We start from the raw sequence: 26,590 nt of genomic DNA, 5'->3' as shown, positions 1-26,590 counted from the left end.
CCCGATGATGACATCTCCCTTACCAACCCGATGATGACAGCTCCCTCAGCCACCCGATGATGACAGCTCCCTCAGCCACCTGATGATAACAGCTCCTTCACCAACCCGATGATGACAGCTCCCTCAGCCACCTGATGATGACAGCTCCCTCAGCAACCCGATGATGACAGCTCCCTCAGCAACCCGATGATGACAGCTCCCTCAGCCACCCGATGATGATAACAGCTCCCTCAGCCACCCGATGATGACAGCTCCCTCAGCCACCCGATGATGATAACAGCTCCCTCAGCCACCTGATGATGATAACAGCTCCCTCAGCCACCTGATGATGATAACAGCTCCCTCAGCCACCTGATGATGATAACAGCTCCCTCAGCCACCTGATGATGACAGATCCGTCACCAACCCAATGATGACAGCTCCCTCAGCCACCCGATGAGGACAGCTCCCTCAGCCACCCGATGAGGACAGCTCCCTCAGCCACCCGATGAGGACAGCTCCCTCAGCCACCCGATGATGACAGCTCCCTCAGCCACCCGATGATGACAGCTCCCTCAGCCACCCGATGATGACAGCTCCCTCAGCCACCCGATGATGACAGCTCCCTCAGCCACCCGATGATGACAGCTCCCTCAGCAACCTGATGATGACAGCTCCCTCAGCAACCCGATGATGACAGCTCCCTCAGCCACCTGATGATGATAACAGCTCCCTCAGCCACCTGATGATGATAACAGCTCCCTCAGCCACCTGATGATGACAGATCCGTCACCAACCCAATGATGACAGCTCCCTCAGCCACCCGATGAGGACAGCTCCCTCAGCCACCCGATGATGACAGCTCCCTCAGCCACCCGATGATGACAGCTCCCTCACCAACCTGATGATGACAGCTCCCTCACCAACCTGATGATGACAGCTCCCTCAGCAACCTGATGATGACAGCTCCCTCAGCCAGCCGATGATGACAGCTCCCTCAGCCAGCCGATGATGACAGCTCCCTCACCAACCTGATGATGACAGCTCCCTCACCAACCCGATGATGACAGCTCCCTCAGCCAGCCGATGATGACAGCTCCCTCAGCCAGCCGATGATGACAGCTCCCTCAGCCAGCCGATGATGACAGCTCCCTCACCAACCCGATGATGACAGCTCCCTCATGAACCCGATGATGACAGCTCCCTCACCGACCCGATGACAATTCCCTCACTGACCAGATGACAGCTCCCACATCCACCCGATGATGACATCTCCCTTACCAACCCGATGATGACAGCTCCCTCATGAACCCGATGATGACAGCTCCCTCATCAACCCAATGATGACAGCTCCCTCACCAACCCGATGATGACAGCTCCCTCACCAACCTGATGATGACAGCTCCCTCAGCCACCTGATGATGACAGCTCCCTCAGCCACCTGATGATGACAGCTCCCTCAGCCACCCGATGACGACAGCTCCCTCGGCCAGCCGATGATATCAGCTCCCTCAGCCACCCGATGATGACAACTCCCTCACCGACCCGATGATGACAACTCCCTCACTGACCCGATGACACTTCCCTCACTGACCAGATGACAGCTCCCACAGCCACCCGATGATGACATCTCCCTTACCAACCCGATGATGACAGCTCCCTCATGGACCCGATGATGACAGCTCCCTCATCGACCCGATGATGACAGCTCCCTCATCGGCCCGATGATGACAGCTCCCTCATCGACCCGATGATGACAGCTCCCTCACCGACCAGATGATGACAGCTCCTCACCGACCAGATGATGACAGCTCCCTCACCGACCAGACGATGACAGCTCCCTCACCGACCAGACGATGACAGCTCCCTCAGCCACCCGACGATGACAGCTCCCTCAGCCACCCGACGATGACAGCTCCCTCAGCCACCCGACGATGACAGCTCCCTCAGCCACCCGACGATGACAGCTCCCTCAGCCAGCCGACGATGACAGCTCCCTCAGACAGCCGACGATGACAGCTCCCTCAGCCAGCCGACGATGACAGCTCCCTCAGCCACCAGACGATGACAGCTCCCTCAGCCACCAGACGATGACAGCTCCCTCAGCCACCAGATGATGACAGCTCCCTCAGCCACCAGATGATGACAGCTCCCTCAGCCACCAGATGATGACAGCTCCCTCAGCCACCAGATGATGACAGCTCCCTCAGCCAGCCGACGATTACAGCTCCCTCAGCCAGCAGACGATGACAGCTCCCTCAGCCACCAGACGATGACAGCTCCCTCAGCCACCAGACGATGACAGCTCCCTCAGCCACCAGACGATGACAGCTCCCTCAGCCACCAGATGATGACAGCTCCCTCACCGACCAGATGATGACAGCTCCCTCACCGACCAGATGATGACAGCTCCCTCAGCCACCAGATGATGACAGCTCCCTCAGCCACCAGATGATGACAGCTCCCTCACCCACCAGATGATGACAGCTCCCTCACCCACCAGATGATGACAGCTCCCTCAGCCACCAGATGATGACAGCTCCCTCAGCCACCAGATGATGACAGCTCCCTCAGCCACCAGATGATGACAGCTCCCTCAGCCACCCGATGATGACAGCTCCCTCAGCAACCCGATGATGACAGCTCCCTCAGCAACCCGATGATGACAGCTCCCTCAGCAACCCGATGATGACAGCTCCCTCAGCCACCCGATGATGACAGCTCCCTCAGCCACCCGATGATGACAGCTCCCTCAGCCACCCGATGATGACAGCTCCCTCAGCCACCCGATGATGACAGCTCCCTCAGCCACCCGATGATGACAGCTCCCTCAGCCACCAGATGATGACAGCTCCCTCAGCCACCAGATGATGACAGCTCCCTCAGCCACCCGATGATGACAGCTCCCTCAGCCACCCGATGATGACAGCTCCCTCAGCCACCCGATGATGACAGCTCCCTCTGCCAGCCGATGATGACAGCTCCCTCACCGACCCGATGATGACAGCTCCCTCAGCCACCAGATGATATCAGCTCTCTCAGCCACCCGATGATGACAGCTCCCTCACCGACCCGATGATGACAGCTCCCTCACCGACCAGATGATGACAGCTCCCTCAGCCACCAGATGATGACAGCTCCCTCACCGACCAGATGATGACAGCTCCCTCAGCCACCAGATGATGACAGCTCCCTCAGCCACCAGATGATGACAGCTCCCTCAGCCACCAGATGATGACAGCTCCCTCAGCCACCCGATGATGACAGCTCCCTCAGCCACCCGATGATGACAGCTCCCTCAGCCACCCGATGATGACAGCTCCCTCAGCCACCCGATGATGACAGCTCCCTCAGCCACCAGATGATGACAGCTCCCTCAGCCACCAGATGATGACAGCTCCCTCAGCCACCAGATGATGACAGCTCCCTCAGCCACCAGATGATGACAGCTCCCTCAGCCACCAGATGATGACAGCTCCCTCAGCCACCCGATGATGACAGCTCCCTCAGCCACCCGATGATGACAGCTCCCTCAGCCACCCGATGATGACAGCTCCCTCAGCCACCCGATGATGACAGCTCCCTCAGCCACCCGATGATGACAGCTCCCTCAGCCACCCGATGATGACAGCTCCCTCAGCCACCCGATGATGACAGCTCCCTCAGCCACCCGATGATGACAGCTCCTCAGCCACCCGATGATGACAGCTCCCTCAGCCACCCGATGATGACAGCTCCCTCAGCCACCCGATGATGACAGCTCCCTCAGCCACCCGATGATGACAGCTCCCTCAGCCACCAGATGATGACAGCTCCCTCAGCCACCAGATGATGACAGCTCCCTCAGCCACCAGATGATGACAGCTCCCTCAGCCACCAGATGATGACAGCTCCCTCAGCCACCAGATGATGACAGCTCCCTCAGCCACCAGATGATGACAGCTCCCTCAGCCACCAGATGATGACAGCTCCCTCAGCCACCAGATGATGACAGCTCCCTCAGCCACCAGATGATGACAGCTCCCTCAGCCACCAGATGATGACAGCTCCCTCAGCCACCAGATGATGACAGCTCCCTCAGCCACCCGATGATGACAGCTCCCTCAGCCACCCGATGATGACAGCTCCCTCAGCCACCCGATGATGACAGCTCCCTCAGCCACCCGATGATGACAGCTCCCTCAGCCACCCGATGATGACAGCTCCCTCAGCCCCCCGATGATGACAGCTCCCTCAGCCCCCCGATGATGACAGCTCCCTCAGCCACCCGATGATGACAGCTCCCTCAGCAACCCGATGATGACAGCTCCCTCAGCCACCCGATGATGACAGCTCCCTCAGCCACCCGATGATGACAGCTCCCTCAGCCACCCGATGATGACAGCTCCCTCAGCCACCCGATGATGACAGCTCCCTCAGCCACCCGATGATGACAACTCCCTCACCGACCCGATGATGACAACTCCCTCACTGACCCGATGACACTTCCCTCACTGACCAGATGACAGCTCCCACAGCCACCCGATGATGACATCTCCCTTACCAACCCGATGATGACAGCTCCCTCATGGACCCGATGATGACAGCTCCCTCATCGACCCGATGATGACAGCTCCCTCATCGGCCCGATGATGACAGCTCCCTCATCGACCCGATGATGACAGCTCCCTCACCGACCAGATGATGACAGCTCCCTCACCGACCAGATGATGACAGCTCCCTCACCGACCAGACGATGACAGCTCCCTCACCGACCAGACGATGACAGCTCCCTCAGCCACCCGACGATGACAGCTCCCTCAGCCACCCGACGATGACAGCTCCCTCAGCCACCCGACGATGACAGCTCCCTCAGCCACCCGACGATGACAGCTCCCTCAGACAGCCGACGATGACAGCTCCCTCAGACAGCCGACGATGACAGCTCCCTCAGACAGCCGACGATGACAGCTCCCTCAGCCACCAGACGATGACAGCTCCCTCAGCCACCAGACGATGACAGCTCCCTCAGCCACCAGATGATGACAGCTCCCTCAGCCACCAGATGATGACAGCTCCCTCAGCCACCAGATGATGACAGCTCCCTCAGCCACCAGATGATGACAGCTCCCTCAGCCAGCCGACGATTACAGCTCCCTCAGCCAGCAGACGATGACAGCTCCCTCAGCCACCAGACGATGACAGCTCCCTCAGCCACCAGACGATGACAGCTCCCTCAGCCACCAGACGATGACAGCTCCCTCACCGACCAGATGATGACAGCTCCCTCACCGACCAGATGATGACAGCTCCCTCACCGACCAGATGATGACAGCTCCCTCAGCCACCAGATGATGACAGCTCCCTCAGCCACCAGATGATGACAGCTCCCTCACCCACCAGATGATGACAGCTCCCTCAGCCACCAGATGATGACAGCTCCCTCAGCCACCAGATGATGACAGCTCCCTCAGCCACCAGATGATGACAGCTCCCTCAGCCACCAGATGATGACAGCTCCCTCAGCCACCCGATGATGACAGCTCCCTCAGCAACCCGATGATGACAGCTCCCTCAGCAACCCGATGATGACAGCTCCCTCAGCAACCCGATGATGACAGCTCCCTCAGCCACCCGATGATGACAGCTCCCTCAGCCACCCGATGATGACAGCTCCCTCAGCCACCCGATGATGACAGCTCCCTCAGCCACCCGATGATGACAGCTCCCTCAGCCACCCGATGATGACAGCTCCCTCAGCCACCAGATGATGACAGCTCCCTCAGCCACCAGATGATGACAGCTCCCTCAGCCACCCGATGATGACAGCTCCCTCAGCCACCCGATGATGACAGCTCCCTCAGCCACCCGATGATGACAGCTCCCTCAGCCACCCGATGATGACAGCTCCCTCTGCCAGCCGATGATGACAGCTCCCTCACCGACCCGATGATGACAGCTCCCTCAGCCACCAGATGATATCAGCTCTCTCAGCCACCCGATGATGACAGCTCCCTCACCGACCCGATGATGACAGCTCCCTCACCGACCAGATGATGACAGCTCCCTCACCGACCAGATGATGACAGCTCCCTCAGCCACCAGATGATGACAGCTCCCTCACCGACCAGATGATGACAGCTCCCTCAGCCACCAGATGATGACAGCTCCCTCAGCCACCAGATGATGACAGCTCCCTCAGCCACCAGATGATGACAGCTCCCTCAGCCACCCGATGATGACAGCTCCCTCAGCCACCCGATGATGACAGCTCCCTCAGCCACCCGATGATGACAGCTCCCTCAGCCACCCGATGATGACAGCTCCCTCAGCCACCAGATGATGACAGCTCCCTCAGCCACCACATGATGACAGCTCCCTCAGCCACCAGATGATGACAGCTCCCTCAGCCACCAGATGATGACAGCTCCCTCAGCCACCAGATGATGACAGCTCCCTCAGCCACCAGATGATGACAGCTCCCTCAGCCACCAGATGATGACAGCTCCCTCAGCCACCCGATGATGACAGCTCCCTCAGCCACCCGATGATGACAGCTCCCTCAGCCACCCGATGATGACAGCTCCCTCAGCCACCCGATGATGACAGCTCCCTCAGCCACCCGATGATGACAGCTCCCTCAGCCACCCGATGATGACAGCTCCCTCAGCCACCCGATGATGACAGCTCCCTCAGCCACCCGATGATGACAGCTCCCTCAGCCACCCGATGATGACAGCTCCCTCAGCCACCCGATGATGACAGCTCCCTCAGCCACCCGATGATGACAGCTCCCTCAGCCACCAGATGATGACAGCTCCCTCAGCCACCAGATGATGACAGCTCCCTCAGCCACCAGATGATGACAGCTCCTCAGCCACCAGATGATGACAGCTCCTCAGCCACCAGATGATGACAGCTCCCTCAGCCACCAGATGATGACAGCTCCCTCAGCCACCAGATGATGACAGCTCCCTCAGCCACCAGATGATGACAGCTCCCTCAGCCACCAGATGATGACAGCTCCCTCAGCCACCAGATGATGACAGCTCCCTCAGCCACCCGATGATGACAGCTCCTCAGCCACCCGATGATGACAGCTCCCTCAGCCACCCGATGATGACAGCTCCCTCAGCCACCCGATGATGACAGCTCCCTCAGCCACCCGATGATGACAGCTCCCTCAGCCACCCGATGATGACAGCTCCCTCAGCCCCCGATGATGACAGCTCCCTCAGCCCCCGATGATGACAGCTCCCTCAGCCACCCGATGATGACAGCTCCCTCAGCAACCCGATGATGACAGCTCCCTCAGCCACCCGATGATGACAGCTCCCTCAGCCACCCGATGATGACAGCTCCCTCAGCCACCCGATGATGACAGCTCCCTCAGCCACCCGATGATGACAGCTCCCTCAGCCACCCGATGATGACAGCTCCCTCAGCCACCCGATGATGACAGCTCCCTCAGCCACCCGATGATGACAGCTCCCTCAGCCACCCGATGAGGACAGCTGCCTCAGCCACCCGATGATGACAGCTCCCTCAGCCACCAGATGATGACAGCACCCTCACCAAGCTGATGATGACAGCTCCCCCACCAACCTGATGATGACAGCTCCTTCAGCCACTTGACGATGACAGCTCCCTCAGCCAGCCGACGATGACAGCTCCCTCAGCCAGCCGACGATGACAGCTCCCTCAGCCAGCCAAAGATGACAGCTCCCTCAGCCAGCCAAAGATGACAGCTCCCTCAACCAGCCAAAGATGACAGCTCCCTCAGCCAGCCAAAGATGACAGCTCCCTCAGCCACCCGATGATGACAGCTCCCTCAGCCACCCGATGATGACAGCTCCCTCAGCCACCCGATGATGACAGCTCCCTCAGCCACCCGATGATGACAGCTCCCTCAGCCACCCGATGATGACAGCTCCCTCAGCCACCCAATGATGACAGCTCCCTCAGCCACCCAATGATGACAGCTCCCTCAGCCACCCGATGATGACAGCTCCCTCAGCCACCCGATGATGACAGCTCCCTCAGCCACCCGATGATGACAGCTCCCTCAGCCACCCGATGATGACAGCTCCCTCAGCCACCAGATGATGACAGCTCCCTCAGCCACCAGATGATGACAGCTCCCTCAGCCACCAGACCAACCCAGGCCCTTGTTGCTGCTGCCGCCCGCCAGAGATATCAGATTGCTAAAAGCTAACGTCAAGAAGTTATGTGGAACTGTCACATGCTATTAGAGCACAGATTAGTGACAGGCAGCGCCCTGGCGAGAGAAGAGAGGAGGGGAAAATGGCGAGGGGAGAGGGTGACAGGGCAAGAGAGGAAAGGGAGGGTTGGAAAGAGGAAATGGGGATAGAGTGAGGGAGGAATGTGAAGTCATAAAGAGAGATAGGACAGGGGGGTGGAGTGAGTGAGGGTTGTGGGGGATCTACATACATATTGACTTTCTGTATATACAGAGAGGGGATCTCTTAGCAGGAGTAAGGAAGAGGGACAAAACTGTGAAAGACCACCGCACATAACATTGTGAAAGACCACCGCACATAACACTGTGACAGACCACAGGGAGCACATAACACTGTGACAGACCACCGCACATAACACTGTGACAGACCACAGCACATAACACTGTGACAGACAGCAGCACATAACACTGTGACAGACAGCAGCATATAACCCTGTGACAGACAGCAGCACATAGCACTGTGACAGACAGCAGCACATAACACTGTGACAGACAGCAGCACATAACACTGTGACAGACAGCAGCACATAACACTGTGACAGACAGCAGCACATAACACTGTGACAGACAGCAGCACATAACACTGTGACAGACAGCAGCACATAACACTGTGACAGACAGCAGCACATAACACTGTGACAGACAGCAGCACATAACACTGTGACAGACAGCAGCACATAACACTGTGACAGACAGCAGCACATAACACTGTGACAGACAGCAGCACATAACACTGTGACAGACAGCAGCACATAACACTGTGACAGACCGCAGCACATAACACTGTGACAGACAGCAGCACATAACACTGTGACAGACCACACGGAGCACATAACACTGTGACAGACAGCAGCACATAACACTGTGACAGACCACAGGCAGCACATAACACTGTGACAGACCACAGGCAGCACATAACACTGTGACAGACCACAGGCAGCACATAACACTGTGACAGACCACAGGCAGCACATAACACTGTGACAGACCACAGGCAGCACATAACACTGTGACAGACCACAGGCAGCACATAACACTGTGACAGACCACAGCACATAACACTGTGACAGACAGCAGCACATAACACTGTGACAGACCACAGGCAGCACATAACACTGTGACAGACCACAGGCAGCACATAACACTGTGACAGACAGCAGCACATAACACTGTGACAGACCACAGCACATAACACTGTGACAGACCACAGGCAGCACATAACACTGTGACAGACCACAGGCAGCACATAACACTGTGACAGACAGCAGCACATAACACTGTGACAGACCACAGCACATAACACTGTGACAGACAGCAGCACATAACACTGTGACAGACCACAGGCAGCACATAACACTGTGACAGACCACAGGCAGCACATAACACTGTGACAGACAGCAGCACATAACACTGTGACAGACCACAGCACATAACACTGTGACAGACAGCAGCACATAACACTGTGACAGACAGCAGCACATAACACTGTGACAGACAGCAGCACATAACACTGTGACAGACCACAGCACATAACACTGTGACAGACAGCAGCACATAACACTGTGACAGACAGCAGCACATAACACTGTGACAGACAGCAGCACATAACACTGTGACAGACCAGCAGCACATAACCGCAGGCAGCACATAACACTGTGACAGACAGCAGCACATAACACTGTGACAGACAGCAGCACATAACACTGTGACAGACCAGCACATAACAGGCAGCACATAACACTGTGACAGACAGCAGCACATAACACTGTGACAGACAGCAGCACATGACAGACAGCAGCACATAACACTGTGACAGACCACAGCACATAACACTGTGACAGACAGCAGCACATAACACTGTGACAGACCACAGGCAGCACATAACACTGTGACAGACAGCAGCACATAACACTGTGACAGACAGCAGCACATAACACTGTGACAGACAGCAGCACATAACACTGTGACAGACAGCAGCACATAACACTGTGACAGACAGCAGCACATAACACTGTGACAGACAGCAGCACATAACACTGTGACAGACCACAGCACATAACACTGTGACAGACCGCAGCACATAACACTGTGACAGACAGCAGCACATAACACTGTGACAGACAGCAGCACATAACACTGTGACAGACAGCAGCACATAACACTGTGACAGACCACAGGCAGCACATAACACTGTGACAGACCACAGGCAGCACATAACACTGTGACAGACAGCAGCACATAACACTGTGACAGACCACAGGCAGCACATAACACTGTGACAGACCACAGGCAGCACATAACACTGTGACAGACCACAGGCAGCACATAACACTGTGACAGACAGCAGCACATAACACTGTGACAGACAGCAGCACATAACACTGTGACAGACAGCAGCACATAACACTGTGACAGACAGCAGCACATAACACTGTGACAGACAGCAGCACATAACACTGTGACAGACAGCAGCACATAACACTGTGACAGACCACAGCACATAACACTGTGACAGACAGCAGCACATAACACTGTGACAGACCACAGGCAGCACATAACACTGTGACAGACAGCAGCACATAACACTGTGACAGACAGCAGCACATAACACTGTGACAGACAGCAGCACATAACACTGTGACAGACAGCAGCACATAACACTGTGACAGACCACAGCACATAACACTGTGACAGACAGCAGCACATAACACTGTGACAGACAGCAGCACATAACACTGTGACAGACAGCAGCACATAACACTGACAGACAGCAGCACATAACACTGTGACAGACAGCAGCACATAACACTGTGACAGCACATAACACTGTGACAGACAGCAGCACATAACACTGTGACAGACTGTGACAGCACATAACACTGTGACAGACAGCAGCACATAACACTGTGACAGACAGCAGCACATAACACTGTGACAGACAGCAGCACATAACACTGTGACAGACAGCAGCACATAACACTGTGACAGACAGCAGCACATAACACTGTGACAGACAGCAGCACATAACACTGTGACAGACCGCAGGCACACACATAACACTGTGACAGACACTGTGACAGGCAGCACATAACACTGTGACAGACAGCAGCACATAACACTGTGACAGACAGCAGCACATAACACTGTGACAGACAGCAGCACATAACACTGTGACAGACCGCAGGCACATAACACTGTGACACAGCACATAACACTGTGACAGACAGCAGCACATAACACTGTGACAGACAGCAGCACATAACACTGTGACAGACCACCGCACATAACACTGTGACAGACCACAGGCAGCACATAACACTGTGACAGACAGCAGCACATAACACTGTGACAGACAGCAGCACATAACACTGTGACAGACAGCAGCACATAACACTGTGACAGACCACAGCACATAACACTGTGACAGACAGCAGCACATAACACTGTGACAGACCACAGGCAGCACATAACACTGTGACAGACCACAGGCAGCACATAACACTGTGACAGACAGCAGCACATAACACTGTGACAGACAGCAGCACATAACACTGACAGACAGCAGCACATAACACTGACAAACAGCAGCACATAACACTGTGACAGACCACAGGCAGCACATAACACTGTGACAGACAGCAGCACATAACACTGTGACAGACAGCAGCACATAACACTGTGACAGAAAGCAGCACATAACACTGCGACAGACAGCAGCACATAACACTGTGACAGACAGCAGCACATAACACTGTGACAGACCGCAGCACATAACACTGTGACAGACAGCAGCACATAACACTGTGACAGACAGCACATAACACTGTGACAGACAGCAGCACATAACACTGTGACAGACAGCAGCACATAACACTGTGACAGACAGCAGCACATAACACTGTGACAGACAGCAGCACATAACACTGTGACAGACAGCAGCACATAACACTGTGACAGACCGCAGGCAGCACATAACACTGTGACAGACAGCAGCACATAACACTGCGACAGACAGCAGCACATAACACTGTGACAGACAGCAGCACATAACACTGTGACAGACAGCAGCACATAACACTGTGACAGACAGCAGCACATAACACTGTGACAGACAGCAGCACATAACACTGTGACAGACAGCAGCACATAACACTGTGACAGACAGCAGCTCATAACACTGTGACAGACAGCAGCACATAACACTGTGACAGACCGCAGCACATAACACTGTGACAGACAGCAGCACATAACACTGTGACAGACAGCAGCACATAACACTGTGACAGACCAAGAGGCAGTAGATGGTATAGAGTACAGTATATACATATGAGATGAGTAATGTAGGGTATATAAACATAAAGTGGCATAGTTTAAAGTGACTAGTGATACATGTATTACATAAAGATAGCAAGATGCAGTAGATGATATAGAGTACAGTATATAGATATACATATGAGATGAGTAATGTAGGGTATGTAAACATTATATTAAGTGGCATTGTTGAAAGTGGCTAGTCATACAGTTGAGTCCGTATGTTGGCAGCAGCCACTCAATGTTAGTGTTGGCTGTTTAACAGTCTAATGGCCTTGAGATAGAAGCTGTTTTTCTGTCTCTCGGGTCCTGCTTTGATGCACCTGTACTGACCTCGCCTTCTGGATGAAAGCGGGGTGAACAGGCAGTGGCTCGGGTGGTTGTTGTCCTTGATGATCTTTATGGCCTTCCTGTGACATCGGGTGGCAGGTCGTTTGCCCCCAGGGATGCGTTGTGCAGACCTCACTACCCTCTGGAGAGCCTTACGGTTGTGGGCTGTGCAGTTTCCGTACCAGGCGGGGATACAGCCTGACAGGATGCTCTCGATTGTGCATCTGTAAAAGTTTGTGAGTGCTTTAGGTGACAAGCCAAATTTCTTCAGCCTCCTGAGGTTGAAGAGGCGCTGCTGCGCCTTCTTCACAATGCTGTTTGTGGGGGTGGACCAATTCAGTTTGTCCGTGATGTGTACGCCGAGGAACTTGAAACTTACTACCATTTCCACTACTGTCCCGTCAATGTGGATAGGGGGGTGCTCCCTCTGCTGTTTCCTGAAGTCCACAATCATCTCCTTTGTTTTGTTGAGTGTGATGTTATTTTTCTGACAGGGCCCTCACCTCCTCCTTGTAGGCCGTCTCGTCGTTGTTGGTAATCAAGCCTACCACTGTAGTGTCGTCCGCAAACTTGATGATTGAGTTGGAAGTGTGCATGACCACGCAGTCATGGGTGAACAGGGAGTACAGGAGAGGGCTCAGTACGCACCCCTGTGGGGCCCCAGTGTGTTCTACAGACTGTAACACAACTTTTTGATATTTCGTCTGCAACTAGTGAACACAACTAGTGAGTTTTGATTTGTTTACCAAACGCGCTAACAAAAGGAGGTATTTGGACATAAATTATGGACATTATCGAACAAATCAAACATTTATTTTGTAACTGGGATTCCTGGGAGTGCATTCTGATGAAGATCATCAAAGGTAAGTGAATATTTATAATGTTATTTCTGACTTCTGTTGATTCCAACATGGCGTATATATGTATTGGTTGTCTGAGCGCCGTACTCAGATTATTGCACAGTTTGCTTTTTCCGTAAGGCTTTTTTGAAATCTTCCACTGCATTAAGGAGAAGTTTATGTTTATTTCCATGTATAACACTTGTATTTTCATCAACATTTATGACGAGTATTTCTGTAAATTGATGTGGTTCTCTGCAAAATCACCGGATGTTTTTGGGACGACTAAACATAACGCTCCAATGTATACTGAGATGTTTTGATATAAATATGAACTTTATCGAACAAAACATACATGTATTGTGTGTCATGCCTTGGTCATAGTGTTTTGTGTTTTCGTTATATATTTGGTCAGGCCAGGGTGTGACATGGGTTTAATGTTGTGTTTCGTATTGGGGGTTTTGTAGGTATTGGGATTGCGGCTGAGTAGGGGTGTAGCATAGGTTGGCTGCCTGAGGCGGTTCTCAATCAGAGTCAGGTGATTCTTGTTGTCTCTGATGGGGAACCGTATTTAGGTAGCCGGGGTTTCACTTTGTATTTCGTGGGTGATTGTTCCTGTCTCTGTGTAGTTTCACCAGATTGGCTGTAATTAGGTTTCACGTTCCGTTTGTTGTTTTTTGTATTTATTAAGTTATTTCATGTATCGCTATTCTTTCATTAAAGACATGAGTAACCACCACGCTGCATTTCGGTCCGACTCGCTTTCTACAAACGAAGAACGCCGTTACATTGTGTAACATGAAGTCCTATGAGTCACGCCCGGACCTTAGAGCCTTTTTATGTCTCTATGTTGGTTTGGTCAGGTGTCAGGGTGTGATTTGGCATTCTATGTTCCTTTTCCTATGTTTTTGTATTTATTTTGTTTTGGCCGGGTATGGTTCTCAATCAGGGACAGCTGTCTATCGTTGTCTCTGATTGGGAACCATACTTAGGTAACTTTTTCCCACAGGGTTTTTGTGGGTAGTTGTTTTCTGTATAGTTTAGTTTCCTTACAGAACTGTTCGTTTTCCTCTTTTTTATTTTTGTTCAAGTGTTCTGATTGAATAAAATATCATGAACACGTACCACTCTGCGCTTTGGTCCAGTCATTTACAGAAAGAAGATTGTTACACTACGAGTGTCATCTAATGAAGATCATCAAAGGTTAGTGATTAAATCTCTCTATTTCGGATTTTTGTGACTCCACTCTTTGGTGGGAAAAATGGCTGTGTGTGTTTTTGTGATACGGCTCTGACCTAACATAATCGTTTGGGGTGCTTTCGCTGTAAAGCCTATTTGAAATCAGACACTGTGGTGGGATTAACAACATGATTACATTTAAAATGGTATAAGATACTTGTATGTTTGATGAACTTTAATTTGGAGATTTGTTGTTTTGAATTTGGCACCCTGCACTTTCACTGGCTGTTGTCATATCAATCCCGTTAACGGGATTGCAGCCCTAAGACGTTTTAAGCATCAACTGTCAGAGCAGCTTACTGTGAGCACCTGTTCACAGCAGTCTGTAAATAGCCCACCCAACTACCTCATCCCCATATTGTTACTTGTATTTTTGTTCCTTTTCACCCCAGTTCACATGCACATTCATCTTCTGCACATCTACCACTCCAGTGTTTAATTGCTAAGAGTTAATTATTTTGTCACTATGGCCTATTTATTGCCTTGCATCCCTAATCGTACCTCATTTGCACACGCTGTATATAGACTTTTCTATTGTGTTATTGACTGTACGTTTGTGTATTCCATGTGTAACTCTGTGTTGTTGTTAGTGTCTCACTGCTTTGCTTTATCTTGGCCAGGTCACAGTTGTAAATGAGAACTTGTTCTCAGCTGGCCTACCTGGTTAAATAAAGGTGATTTTTATTTTTTTATCAAATATAAAATAGTAGACTTTGCCCTATTGGCTTGGGTGATACACCGTTCATACATCATACCATGGTTTTTCGAAAAACAGATGTTATGATTTTCAACACCATAAAAAAATATAAATGAACAACACCACGAGTTATAACTATAAGAAATCTAAGATGTGTCAAATAAATGATATGCAGCTCAGGACTCCAGCTATGCATTTGGTTTGCTAACTTTCTAGCTAAGAGACTAGATATCAAGAGAAAGCTTCTTGGTTACAGCGGAGACATTACATCCCATCCTGGATCAAGATCCCTGTTGCCTAAATTATTAAGTGCGTAAAAAAAGAAATGCCCCTTATGTTCACATTCGTTAATACTGCATACCCCGGGATGGTACAGAAACGGTATGATGTTATGACCCAACCCTAGCAGAGAGTACTACTTTTCACCAGAGCCTGTTAGTATTTGTTTTGCTTTTCACCCGAGCCCATAGGATTTGTTTTGCTTTAAACCAGAGCCCATAGGATTTGTTTTGCTATAAACCAGAGCCCATAGGATTTGTTTTGCTTTAAACCAGAGCCTGTCAGGACTTGCTAATTAGCGTTTAAAAATTGTTTTAGAGTAAATTGAGGTGAATATATTGTTTTATTTAAACCAGATTAGGATATGTTTTATTTAAATATAGCCCATATATTGTTAAGAATCATCTTGTTGAGAGAGAATTAAACGGTTATCAAAACTTTATAAAAGGATTTGGTTTTCTTTTCCCAGAGCCCTGGCTCCCGAATCATTCCCGTGCCTGGCTCCCGAATCATTCCCGAGCCTGTATTTGTTTTCTTTTCCCGTGCCATAGGATTTGGCTCCCGAATCATTCAGTGCCTGGCTCCCGAATCATTCCCGTGCCTGGCTCCCGAATCATTCTGCCTGGCTCCCGAATCATTCAGGTGCCTGGCTCCAGAATCATTCAGGTGCCTGGCTCCCAAATCACCAGTGCCTGGCTTTGAATCATTAAACCAGTGCCTGGCTTTGTTTTGCTTTAAACCAGTGCCCTGGCTTTGTTTTCATTCCCGTGCCTGGCTCCCAATCAGCCCGTGCCTGGCTTTGTTTTCTTTAAACCAGAGCCCTGGCTAGAATCATTTGTTTGGCTAATCATTCCTGTGCCTGGCTCCCGAATCATTCCTGTGCCTGGCTCCCGAATCATTCCTGTGCCTGGCTCCCGTTTAAACCAGTGCCTGGCTCCCGAATCATTTTTGCCTGGCTAAACCAGAATCATTCCGTGCCTGGTCGAATCATTCCGTGCCTGGCTCCCGAATCATTCCCGTGCCTGGCTCCCGAATCATTCCCGTGCCTGGCTCCCGAATCATTCCCGTGCCTGGCTCCCGAATCATTCCCGTGCCTGGCTCCCGAATCATTCCGTGCCGGGCTCCCGAATCATTCAGGTGCCGGGCTCCCGAATCATTCAGGTGCCTGGCTCCCGAATCATTCAGGTGCCTGGCTCCCGAATCATTCAGGTGCCTGGCTCCCGAATCATTCCTGTGCCTGGCTCCCGAATCATTCCTGTGCCTGGCTCCCGAATCATTCCTGTGCCTGGCTCCAGAATCATTCCTGTTCCTGGCTCCAGAATCATTCCCGTGCCTGGCTCCCGAATCATTCCCGTGCCTGGCTCCCGAATCATTCCTGTGCCTGGCTCCCGAATCATTCCTGTGCCTGGCTCCAGAATCATTCCTGTGCCTGGCTCCCGAATCATTCATGGCAACGTGACAATTGGAACCACTTCCATGTTTGACCGCTAGGTTTTATGGGTATGTGGGACTCTATTCCTTACGGCTTTATGCAATGTCACATAAAGCCAGACATTTTATACACTAATGGTATCGTCTTATAATCTTGATTTAAATATGTAATGCCTTAAAGCCGTCAAGATATCTCAAGCAGAACGATACTGGTAACTAACCCCTTCATCGGTGTTGTGGATTTTAGCTAGCAGGTCTGATCTATAGAGGAGACGTCAACCTGCTTCAGAGCAGGTCTGATCTATAGAGGAGAAATCAACCAGTATCAGAGCAGGTCTGATCTACAGAGGAGACATGAACCAGTATCAGAGCAGGTCTGATCTATAGAGGAGAAATCAACCAGTATCAGAGCAGGTCTGATCTACAGAGGAGACGTCAACCTGCTTCAGAGCAGGTCTGATCTATAGAGGAGAAATCAACCAGTATCAGAGCAGGTCTGATCTACAGAGGAGACATCAACCAGTATCAGAGCAGGTCTGATCTATAGAGGAGACATCAACCAGTATCAGAGCAGGTCTGATCTATAGAGGAGACATCAACCAGTATCAGAGCAGGTCTGATCTATAGAGGAGAAATCAACCAGTATCAGAGCAGGTCTGATCTACAGAGGAGACATCAACCAGTATCAGAGCAGGTCTGATCTATAGAGGAGACATCAACCAGTATCAGAGCAGGTCTGATCTATAGAGGAGACATCAACCAGTATCAGAGCAGGTCTGATCTATAGAGGAGACATCAACCAGTATCAGAGCAGGTCTGATCTATAGAGGAGACATCAACCAGTATCAGAGCAGGTCTGATCTATAGAGGAGACATCAACCAGTATCAGAGCAGGTCTGATCCTAGAGTAGACATCAACCAGTATCAGAGCAGGTGCCTGGCATCAACCAGTATCAGAGCAGGTCTGATCTATGAGACATCAACCAGTATCAGAGCAGGTCTGATCTATAGAGGAGACATCAACCTGCTTCAGAGCAGGTCTGATCTATAGAGGAGACATCAACCTGCTTCAGAGCAGGTCTGATCTATAGAGGAGACATCAACCAGCATCAGAGCAGGTCTGATCTATAGAGGAGACATCAACCAGTATCAGAGCAGGTCTGATCTATAGAGGAGACATCAACCTGCTTCAGAGCAGGTCTGATCTATAGAGGAGACATCAACCAGTATCAGAGCAGGTCTGATCTATAGAGGAGACATCAACCAGTATCAGAGCAGGTCTGATCTATAGAGGAGACATCAACCTGCTTCAGAGCAGGTCTGATCTATAGAGGAGACATCAACCAGTATCAGAGCAGGTCTGATCTATAGAGGAGACATCAACCAGTATCAGAGCAGGTCTGATCTATAGAGGAGACATCAACCAGTATCAGAGCAGGTCTGATCTATAGAGGAGACATCAACCAGTATCAGAGCAGGTCTGATCTATAGAGGAGACATCAACCAGTATCAGAGCAGGTCTGATCTATAGAGGAGACATCAACCTGCTTCAGAGCAGGTCTGATCTATAGAGGAGACATCAACCAGTTTAGCAGGTTTCTATAGAGTAGACATCAACCAGTATCAGAGCAGGTCTGATCTATAGAGGAGACATCAACCAGTATCAGAGCAGGTCTGATCTATAGAGGAGACATCAACCAGTATCAGAGCAGGTCTGATCTATAGAGGAGACATCAACCAGTATCAGAGCAGGTCTGATCTATAGAGGAGACATCAACCAGTATCAGAGCAGGTCTGATCTATAGAGGAGACATCAACCAGTATCAGAGCAGGTCTGATCTATAGAGGAGACATCAACCAGTATCAGAGCAGGTCTGATCTATAGAGTAGACATCAACCAGTATCAGAGCAGGTCTGATCTATAGAGGAGACATCAACCAGTATCAGAGCAGGTCTGATCTATAGAGGAGACATCAACCAGTATCAGAGCAGGTCTGATCTATAGAGTAGACATCAACCAGTATCAGAGCAGGTCTGATCTATAGAGGAGACATCAACCAGTATCAGAGCAGGTCTGATCTATAGAGGAGACATCAACCAGTATCAGAGCAGGTCTGATTGCTGTAGCCTTCTCACAGTCCTCCAATTACTCAGTCAGTCATTTAGCTCAGAACCAGACTCCATCTTCTCTCCGTCAGCTGGGGGCTACGCCAGCCGCATGAGTATTTGAGTGTATGAAGCCTCCATTTTGTTGACGCTTTGGGTTGTCCGTGCCCACGGCCAGTTATTTATTCAAGGCCTTTATAATGGAGTTGTCACATCTGTCAGATGGCAAGGAGGAGGAATGCTAAAAGGTCAGGGAGAAAGATAGCAGCTGCTCCGGCCAAACATCTCCTGCCTCCAAATAGCACCGTCATCACACAAACAGATGGGTCTCTCCCATTTCTGTCTCCCCCTATCTCCCACACTCTGTGTACTGCCTCTCTCTCTCTCTTCCCCCCACTCCTGTCTCAGATCTCTCTCCCTCCCTCCCTCTGTCCTCCCTCCCTCCTCCCAGTTATATTCTCTTTCTCGCCCCCCAAACCACCCCCACTTCCCCTCTCAGATCTCTCCCTCCCTCCCTCCCTCCCTCCCTCCCTCCCTCCCTCCCTCCCTCCCTCCCTCCCTCTCTCTGTCCTCCCTCCCTCCCCCGTTATATTCTCTTTCTCGCCCCCCAAACCACCCCCACTCCCTCTCAGTGCCTCTCCCCCACTTCCCCTCTCAGTCCTCTCTCTCCCTCTCTATGCACCCTCACTCTTCTTCTCTCTGCTCTCTCTCTCTGCCCTCTCTCTCTGTGTCTTCTTTCCCCTCTCTCTCTATCGGTCCTTTCACTCTGTCTCTCTCACCCTCCCTCTCTAGGTACAACGCAGCTATATCAAGGTCAGTTTAAACTGTCCTGGCCAGAGGTAACACTTCTGCTCAATCAGAAACACAGAGAAACAAGGACGAAGGGACCAACCTGGTGTTTATGCAGAATGTCTTACCTGTTTCTATCTGAATGATATTGTGTTACTCTATCTTCTCCAAGAACAAAATAAAAGCTTCTTTATGACTGGCTAACTGAACCAGTCATCATTTAAAACCTCTGTATGAATGGCTAACTGAACCAGTCATAATTTAAAACCTCTGTATGAATGGCTAACTGAACCAGTCATAACCAGGACACATAGTGCATTGCTTCTGACCAGGACCCATAGGGTACTACTGTTGACCAGGACCCACAGGGTACTACTGTTGACCAGGACCCATAGTGCATTGCTTCTGACCAGGACCCATAGGGTACTACTGTTGACCAGGACCCATAGGGTACTACTTCTGACCAGGACCCATAGGGTACCACTGTTGACCAGGACCCATAGTGCATTGCTTCTGACCAGGACCCATAGTGCATTGCTTCTGACCAGGAACCATAGTGCATTGCTTCTGACCAGGAACCATAGTGCATTGCTTCTGACCAGGACCCATAGGGTACTACTTCTGACCAGGACCCATAGAGTACTACTGTTGACCAGGACCCATAGAGTACTACTGTTGACCAGGACCCATAGAGTACTGCTGTTGACCAGGACCCATAGAGTACTGCTGTTGACCAGGACCCATAGAGTACTGCTGTTGACCAGGACTGCTGTTGACCTGGTCCTTCTGTGGCTCAGTTGGTAGAGTACTACTGCTTGACCAGGACGCCAGGGTAGTGGGTTCGATTCCTGTTGACTAGGACCCATACGTAGAATGTATGCTGTTGACCATGACTGTAAGTACTGCTTTGGACCAGCGTCAGACCCTAAATGGCATATATAGGACCCATAGGATGCCATTTGGGACTCAGCTTGGTAGTTCTGTTGAGGAATAACAAAGGCTGTCTGTCTTGGTCTCTGCTCCTGGTGTTGTCTTTGATGGTCATAGATACATAGTTACGCTGCATAGAAAGGAAGACTCTCCTCTCCTTCCCTACCCCCTCCCCTTCTCTCTCCTCTTCCCTTCCCTCAGTAGGGGACCTTCAGTACATGTTTTATTCAACGTTGTCTAAAAATAGAACTGTAGAACCTAACCTTGAGTACAAGGTGTCTCCTGAAAGCTGGAGATCTTGGCATTCCAGCCATATCATACAATCTTTGTTGCAACTTAGTACCATATATGGGCATGCGGTCATATAAGGGCAGGCCATACCCACAAGCCCATTTCAAGATGGCTGGATGTGGTTAAACAACGTTGATATGTGGTTAAACAACGTTGATATGTGGTTAAACAACGTTGATATGTGGTTAAACAACGTTGATATGTGGTTAAACAACGTTGATATGTGGTTAAACAACGTTGATATGTGGTTAAACAACGTTGATATGTAGTTAAACAACGTTGATATGTGGTTAAACAACGTTGATATGTGGTTAAACAACGTTGATATGTGGTTAAACAACGTTGATATGTGGTTAAACAACGTTGATATGTGGTTAAACAACGTTGATATGTGGTTAAACAACGTTGATATGTGGTTAAACAACGTTGATATGTGGTTAAACAACGTTGATATGTGGTTAAACAACGTTGATATGTGGTTAAACAACGTTGATATGTGGTTAAACAATGTTGATATGTGGTTAAACAACGTTGATATGTGGTTAAACAACGTTGATATGTGGTTAAACAACGTTGATATGTGGTTAAACAACGTTGATATGTGGTTAAACAACGTTGATATGTGGTTAAACAACGTTGATATGTGGTTAAACAACGTTGATATGTGGTTAAACAACGTTGATATGTGGTTAAACAACGTTGATATGTGGTTAAACAACGTTGATATGTGGTTAAACAACATTGATATGTGGTTAAACAACGTTGATATGTGGTTAAACAATGTTGATATGTGGTTAAACAACGTTGATATGTGGTTAAACAACGTTGATATGTGGTTAAACAACGTTGATATGTGGTTAAACAACGTTGATATGTGGTTAAACAACGTTGATATGTGGTTAAACAACGTTGATATGTAGTTAAACAACGTTGATATGTAGTTAAACAATGTTGATATGTAGTTAAACAACGTTGATATGTGGTTAAACAACGTTGATATGTGGTTAAACAACGTTGATATGTGGTTAAACAACGTTGATATGTGGTTAAACAACGTTGATATGTGGTTAAACAACGTTGATATGTGGTTAAACAACGTTGATATGTGGTTAAACAATGTTGATATGTGGTTAAACAACGTTGATATGTGGTTAAAACACACAGATGATAAGGATATGCTACATATGTGTATGTGACCAACACAATTTGATTTGATGTGTTATTTGTCAGCCTGTGACCTACCACTATGAGCCCAGAGAGACAACAAGTTCATTTTATGATTTGTTTTTTTCTAAAACAAGTTAAGCTTCCATGTGGTATGTGTTTGAGCTATATGAATCTTTAGGTTGTTACCAAACACAAGTAGCCCAAACTTATTTGTTACCAAACACAAGTAGCCCAAGCCCAAATAATATACGGCAGAGTTAGAGCGTAAAATGTCCCCCTACTGACTACATCTTTGCCTACAAAAATGTTTTTTTTTAATGTTTATCTTTGGACCTGTGGTTATAGCATGAGACTGGGGAGGAGGGTAAAACGAAAGATGGACAGTCCTTTAGCCAATAGGATAAGCGTCTACAGTTCAATCGGATGACCTGGGTTTGACTAAGTGTGATTTGAGTAGCTCTATAGTGTCATGCGTTTGCTAAAGGGATTGTGAAAGGAGGCACTCAAAACGTAGAGAGAGCATCATAGTAGTTTGGCATGAAAATGTATTATCAGGGATGTAAAAACCAAGTAAACTACCCAACAGGGGGTAAAAACCAAGTAAACTACCCAACATGGGGGGTAAAAACCAAGTAAACTACCCAACAGGGGGTAAAAACCAAGTAAACTACCCAACAGGGGGTAAAAACCAAGTAAACTACCCAACATGGGGGTAAAAACCAAGTAAACTACCCAACATGGGGGTAAAAACCAAGTAAACTACCCAACATGGGGGTAAAAACCAAGTAAACTACCCAACATGGGGTAAAAACCAAGTAAACTACCCAACATGGGGGTAAAAACCAAGTAAACTACCCAACATGGGGGTAAAACCAAGTAAACTACCCAACATGGGGGTAAAAACCAAGTAAACTACCCAACATGGGGTAAAAACCAAGTAAACTACCCAACATGGGGTAAAAACCAAGTAAACTACCCAACATGGGGGTAAAAACCAAGTAAACTACCCAACAGGGGGTAAAAACCAAGTAAACTACCCAACAGGGGGTAAAAACCAAGTAAACTACCCAACATGGGGGTAAAAACCAAGTAAACTACCCAACATGGGGGGTAAAAACCAAGTAAACTACCCAACATGGGGTAAAAACCAAGTAAACTACCCAACATGGGGGTAAAAACCAAGTAAACTACCCAACAGGGGGGTAAAAACCAAGTAAACTACCCAACAGGGGGTAAAAACCAAGTAAACTACCCAACATGGGGGTAAAAACCAAGTAAACTACCCAACAGGGGGTAAAAACCAAGTAAACTACCCAACAGGGGGTAAAAACCAAGTAAACTACCCAACATGGGGTAAAAACCAAGTAAACTACCCAACATGGTAATCCACCACAGACTCAGGTTGGCACTGAGACCGCACTGAAAGAGGTGTATTCCACCATAAGCAAACAGGAAAACTCTCACTAGGCAGCGCTCCTAGTGGCCGGGGACTTTAATGCAGGAAACTTAAATCAAATTTTATCAGCATGTTAAATGTGCAACCAGGGGGGGATTATAGACCACCTTTACTCCACACACAGCGATTCGTAGAAAGCTCTCCCTCGCCTTTCATTTGGCAAACCATAACTCTATCTTCATGATTCCTTCTTATAAGCAAAAACTAAAGCTGGAAGCACCAGTGACTCGGTCTATCAAAAAGTCGAAGCAGATGCTAAACTACAGGACTGTTTTGTTAGCACAGACTGGAGTTTGTTCTGGGATTCTTCCGATGGCATTGAGGAGTACACCACATCAGTCACTGGCTTTATCAATAACTGCATTGAGAACGTCATCCCCACAGTGACTGTACGTTCATACCCCAACCAGAAGCCATGGATTACAGGCAACATCCGCACTGGGATAAACGGTAGAGCTGCCACTTTCAAGGTGCAGGACTTTAACCCGGAAGCATATAAGAAATCCCACAATGCCCTGCGATGAACCATCAAACAGGCAGAGTTTCAATACAGGACTAAGATCGAATCGTACTAAACCAGCTCCGATAATCGTTGGATGTGTCAGGTCTTGCTAACTATTACAGACTACAAAGGGAAGCACAGCCGAGAGCTGCCCAGTAACACGAGCCTAGCAGATGAAATAACTTATATGCTCGCTTAGAAGCAAGTATCACTGAAACATGCACGAGAGCACCAGCTGTTGCGGACGACTGTGTGATCACGCTCTCCGGAGGCGATGTGAGTAAGACCTTTCAACAGGTCAACATTCACAAGACCGCCAGGCCAAACGGATTACCAGGAGGTATTCTGCGCTGACCAACAGCCAAATGTCTTCACTGACCAATCCAGCATGTTTCAAGCAGACCACCACAGTGCCTGTGCCCAAGAACACTAAGGTAACATGCCTAAATGACTACCGACCCGTAGCACTCATGTATGTAGCCATGAAATACTTTGAAAGGCTGGTCATGGCTTACATCAACACCATTATCCCAGAAACCCTAGACCAGCTCCAATTTGCATTCCGCACCAACAGATCCACAGATGATGCAATCTCTATTGCACTCCACACTGCCCTTTCACACGTGGACTAAAGGAACACCTATATGAGAATGCTGATCATTGACTACAGCTCAGCGTTCAACACCATAGTGCCCTCAAAGCTCGTCACTAAGTTAAAGACCATGGGACTAAACACCTTCCTCTGCAACTGGATCCCGAACTGGCCACTCCCAGGTAGTAAGGGTAGGTAACAACACAGCCACCACGCTGATCCTCAACACGGGGGCCCCTCAGGGGTGCTTGCTCAGTCCCCTCCTGTACTCCCTGTTCACTCAAGACTGCATGGCCAGGCATGACACCATCACCATCATTAAGTTTGCCAATGATACAACAATACTAGGCCTAATCACCGACAAGGACGAGACAGCCTATAGGGAGGATGTCAGAGACCTGACCATGTGGTGCAAGGACAACAACCTCTCCCTCAACGTGATAAAGACAAAGGAGATGATTGTGGACTTCAGGAAAAGGAGGACCGAGCACGCACCCATTCTCATCAATGAGGCTGTAGTGGAGCAGGTTGAGAGCTTCAAGTTCCTTGGAGTCCACATCACCAACAAACTACCATGGTCCAAACACCAAGACAGTTGTGAAGAGGGCACGACAAAACCAATTCCGCCTCAGGAGACAGAAAAGATTTGGCATGAGTCCTCAGATCCTCATAAGGTTTTACAGCTGCACCATAGAGAGCATCCTGACGGGTTGCATCACTGCCTGGTATGGCAACTGCTCGGCATCCGACTGCAAGGCACTACAGAGGGTAGTGCGTACGGCCCAGTACATCATCGGGGCCAAGGCTTTTGCACCCCCCCCCTCCCTACTCTCTGTTATTATCTATGCATAGCCACTTTAATAACTCTACCTGCATGGTCATAGGCACTACAGAGGGCACATTGACATGATGACTCTGTACCGGTACCCCCCGTTTACAGCCCTTTGTTATTTACTGCTGCTCTCTGTTATTATCTATGCATAGCCACTTTAATGAGTGATCAGTGAGATATACCTGCTGGAGCGCGTGTTTTTATCGTGACCAGTGAGCTGAGATAAGCGGTGGAGCTTTACCTAGCATAGACTTATAGACGACATGGAGCCAGTGGGTCTGGCAACGAATATGTAGCAAATATGTACCTGATACCAGATCAATAGATATTCTGGTTACAGGGAAATTATTCAGCATACACTTGACTACTCTGCCTCTGGCATCTCCTCCTAACTCTAGTCAACATTAATACTGTAAATGACTTACCTAACATCTCCTAACTCTAGTCAACATCAATACTGTAAATGACTTACCTAACATCTCCTCCTAACTCTAGTCAACATCAATACTGTAAATGACTTACCAAGCATCTCCTAACTCTAGTCAACATCAATACTGTAAATGACTTACCTAACATCTCCT

This window comes from Oncorhynchus keta, chromosome 20 (genome assembly GCF_023373465.1).
Source record: "Oncorhynchus keta strain PuntledgeMale-10-30-2019 chromosome 20, Oket_V2, whole genome shotgun sequence".
Classification (NCBI taxonomy): domain Eukaryota; kingdom Metazoa; phylum Chordata; class Actinopteri; order Salmoniformes; family Salmonidae; genus Oncorhynchus; species Oncorhynchus keta.
The sequence above is the reverse complement of the archived record's forward strand: the minus strand, read 5'-3'. Positions refer to the sequence as shown.